This window comes from Ostrea edulis, chromosome 4, assembly GCF_947568905.1.
Source record: "Ostrea edulis chromosome 4, xbOstEdul1.1, whole genome shotgun sequence".
In the NCBI taxonomy this organism is placed as follows: Eukaryota; Metazoa; Mollusca; class Bivalvia; order Ostreida; family Ostreidae; genus Ostrea; species Ostrea edulis.
This window is the reverse complement of record NC_079167.1, coordinates 84,698,505-84,703,254: the sequence shown is the minus strand read 5'-3', so window position 1 is coordinate 84,703,254 and position 4,750 is coordinate 84,698,505.

The following is a 4,750-nucleotide window of genomic DNA, read 5'->3' as shown; positions in this document are numbered from 1 at the left end:
CACGGGCAACTACGCTTACATGAGTTACACCTGCTAATTATATATATACATTAATTACTTGACACATCTGATTTAATTCAAACTCCTTCTGAAAAAAAAACTATTAGGTTTAGACCATATAGTGTTGGTTTCTTTTCCATTTTATGGGGTTTTGGCGACGTATACACATAGGGTAATCCTATTGATTGCCAGAGGTTTTGAAGAATGTTACTCTTAAAGGGGGGGGGGGGGTAGTAAAATATCTTTAAAAATACGAACTCCTATCATTACCTGCATCAAGAAATTTCTACAGTATGATTGATCAGTCCTCTAGTGCCGAAAGTCGACAGCATAGGGGTCACTCCAACTATATTAAGTAAGAGTGAAAGACTTTTTTAATTTTTTGCTTTCAGGGTGTAATTTATTTCACCTTACTTCCTTCCTTTTTCTCTGTGACCTATTTAGTTTTCTCTTTCTTTTGATGCTAAGACCGTGTGTGTGCCCATTAAGTGGAACCTATACCAGCCCAATATTGAAATCTGGAAAAATGTTTTTCATGAAACTCCTATGCTTGTCATGTATCTTAGGATCTATAAAATTAAACATAATAAAAGCAGAACGTTATAATCTTAACAACTGATAGGATGCATCTTCCTCTTACAATCTATTCCAATTAGGATATTATATCCTCCCCTGGGGCATAGTGCAGGGGGACAAAATCTCTATTTTTAGCCATTACACATTTTATGCCAAGGTCGTGGAAAAGAAGCAAGTGTTCTTCAGTGAATGATCGGAGGCATATTCAAGCATCACTTGTCAGTGGTGTTGATGACAGTTCTACTCCCAAGCAACGGCCGACATCCATTTGCCAACCAAAAAAAAAATTCTAGTAAAGAAAAATTAAAGTGGAATATAAAAATTAAAGGGACTGATTCACGATTTTCCCCAAAATTTTGTTTTTCAAAATGATCAAAACTTATTGTCTAATGTGTTTAAAAGATATCACCAAAAAAAACTAAGGTTATACATTTAATATCACAGAAGCTCGTTTTCTTTTATAAACAAAGATTACGGTATGTTATTGTTTACGAAATTTTCAAAAGAAATGGATATCGATCTAAGTTTATTATATCTTTCACATTTCAAGTATTCTTTGGGTAAAATGTGTCATCTAAAACTTTAAAAAATTTACAATGCAAAATTAAGATGCTTTATAATACAAAGTTAACATTTCACTGGTTTGTTTGTATACATGAAAAGACTCGAGTCTTTGTTTACATAACACAGATTTAAGGCAAAAATATTACTTTTATTCTTGGTCCAGAAGGTCAAAATTCTGACTGTCAACATTAAATCAGTTATATTTTTAATGTTTAACATCAAAAATGAATTTTTTTTTTTCAAAATTCGTGAACCAATCCCTTTAAAACTTAAAAAACAAGAGGCCCATGGGCCACATCGCTCACCTGAGTCACCTCGGTCCATATCAGAAGATTTTCCATATCTATTTGCATGTAAAACCGTAGTCCCTATTATGGCCCCAAACCTTCCCCTGGAGGCCATGGTTTTTGCAAACTTGAATCTACACTATGTCAGAAAGCTTTCATGTAAATGTGAACTTCTTTCGCCCAATGGTTCTTGAGAAGAAGATTTTTAAAGATTTTCCCTATATATTTGTATGTAAAACTTTGATCCCCTATTGTGGCCCCATCCTACCCCAAGGGGGGGGGGCATGATTTTAACAAACCTGAATCTGCACTATATCAGAAAGCTTTCATATAAATCTCAGCTTTTCTGGCTTAGTGGTTCTGGGAAGAAGATTTTTAAAGATTTTTCCTATATATTTGTATGTAAAACTTTGACCCCCTATTGTGGCCCCATCCGACCCCCGGGGGCCATGATCTTAACAATTTATAATCTGCACTATATCAGGAAGCTTTCATATAAACCTCAGCTTTTCTGGCTCAGTGGTTCTTGAGAAGAAGATTTTAAAAGATTTTCCCTATAAATTTGTATGTAAAACTTTGATGCCCCCCTTGAGGCCCCATCCAATCCCCGGGGTCCATGATTTTAACAAACTTGAATCTGCACTATATCAACAAAACAAAAAAAACGGAAAAAAAAGAACAAAAAAAAAACAAAAAAACTTTGACCCCCTATTGTGGCCCCATCCGACCCCCGGGGGCCATGATTTTAACAATTTAGAATCTGTACTATATCAGAAAGCTTTCATATAAACCTCAGCTTTTCTGGCTCAGTGGTTCTTGGGAAGAAGATTTTTAAAGATTTTCCCGATATATTTGTATGTAAAACTTTGATCCCCTATTGTGGCCCCATCCGATCCCCGGGGGCCAGGATTTTAACAATTTAGAATTTGAATTATATAAGGAAGCTTTCATATAAATCTCAGCTTTTCTGGCTCAGTGGTTCTTGAGAAGAAGAATTTTAAAGATTTTTCCTATATATTTGTATGTAAAACTCCCTTATTGTGGCCCCATCCGACCCCCGGGGGCCAGGATTTTAACAATTTAGAATCTGTACTATATCAGGAAGCTTTCATATAAATTTCAGCTTTTCTGGCTCAGTGGTTCTTGGGAAGAAGATTTTTAAAGATTTTTCCTATATATTTGTATGTAAAACTTTGATCCCCTATTGTGGCCCCATCCGACCCCCGGGGGCCAGGATTTTAACAATTTAGAATCTGCATTATATAAGGAAGCTTTCATATAAATCTCAGCTTTTCTGGCTCAGTGGTTCTTGAGAAGAAGATTTTTCAAGATTTTTCCTATATATTTGTATGTAAAACTTTGATCCCCTATTGTGGCCCCATCCGACCCCCGGGGGCCATGATTTTAACAATTTAGAATCTGCATTATATAAGGAAGCTTTCATATAAACCTCAGATTTTCTGGCTCAGTGGTTCTTGAGAAGAAGATTTTTAAAGATTTTTCCTATATATTTGTATGTAAAACTTTGATCCCCTATTGTGGCCCCATCCGACCCCCGGGGGCCATGATTTTAACAATTTAGAATCTGCATTATATAAGGAAGCTTTCATATAAATTTCATCTTTTCTGGCCCAGTGGTTCTTGAGAAGAAGATTTTTTAATGACCCTACCCTATTTTTACCTTTTCTTGATTATCTCCCCTTGGAAGGTGGCCTGGCCCTTTATTTTAACAATTTAGAATTCCTTTTACCTACGGATGTTTTGTGCCAACTTTGGTTGAAATTGGCCCAGTGGTTGTTGAGAAGAAGTTGAAAATGTGAAAAGTTTACAGACGGACAGACGGACGGACAGACGGACGGACGGACGCCGGAATACGGGTGATCAGAAAAGCTCACTTGAGCTTTCAGCTCAGGTGAGCTAAAAACAATTTAAGGATGAATTTTACATGAACATCGACAGTCTTTAGATTTTGTTTTGAGGAAAAAACAGCATTAAACTTTATCTCTCTTACACTTGTCAAAGGGCTAAAATATATTCAAATTAAAAATGTATGCACTTTCAAGTTTGTAATTTTTGCAACAATTTTTTTATTGCATAAAAATGCTTGCAAATTATCTAAATAAAATATGAATTTCATGTCCTCCAATGTCAGGGTAGACACCCCCCCCCCCCCCGGCCCATCGGGGACCCCCAAACTCCCTGCCAATTTAGGGAGTCCTCAACAAAACCTATAGCTATGCCCCTGATGATGTTTGCCAAAAATACTAACTCTACAAGAACAAGCATTCTGAGAGTATTGCATGGCAATACATAGTCCCCTACCGGTTGCAAAAATTACTGTACCACAACATTATTCAAAGTTCATTATGTAGGTTATGGTAAAAGGAAAAATTGGGGAACCAGGATAGAAAATCAACTACTATTCGAGTAGCGACTAGACCGGGGGGGGGGGGGGGGAGACAAATTTATAATTAGGTTTAGGTCTTTAACCAAATCAATAAACTGTGACATGTAGGTGATCATGAATAAATTAGCTATATTGTTGTATTACTATGCTAGAAGTTTTAATGAGTGTAGTACTCTTATCTACAGAGATAAGAAACTTGGATGTAAACTAACAATTCATGCTATTTTTCTAAGTTCAAGGGCCATAACTTAATGAAAAATCAACGGACTGAGACAACATTCGAACTTGATCTGTAACTTGATATGGCAAAGCAATGTACCAAATATCAACTGAATATCTGCAAGCACAACCAAAAAAAGTCTGGAAAACTGATAATTCACACTATTTTTTAAAATTAAGTTAAAGGGCCATAACAAAGTAAAAAATCAACAGACCGGGACCAAATTCAAACTTGATCAGTAACTTGTTATGGAAAGCAATGTACCAAATATAAACTAAATATCTGCAAGAATATAGAAAACAATATGTGTTTGTGAAACACAAATGTCCCCGATAATGGCCAATTCCGAAGATCGCCAAGGTCAAAAAGGCAAATATCTTGGTACCAGTAGAAAGATCTTGTCACAAGAAATGCTCATGTACAATATGAAAGCTCTAAAATTTACCATGTAGAAGTTATGACCTATGTAAAAAAGAATTTAAAAGTAGGTCGAATGTCAAGGTCAAAAGGTTTAGTACCAACAGAAAGGTCTTATCACAAGGAATACTCATGTGAAATATCAAAGCTCTATCATTTACTGTTTAAAAGTTATTAGTAAGGTAAATGTTTTCAAAAAGTGGGTCAATTCCCATGGTCAAGGTCACAGGGTCATCAATGTTGGTACACACGGAAAGGTATTTTCAAAAGGAATAGTCA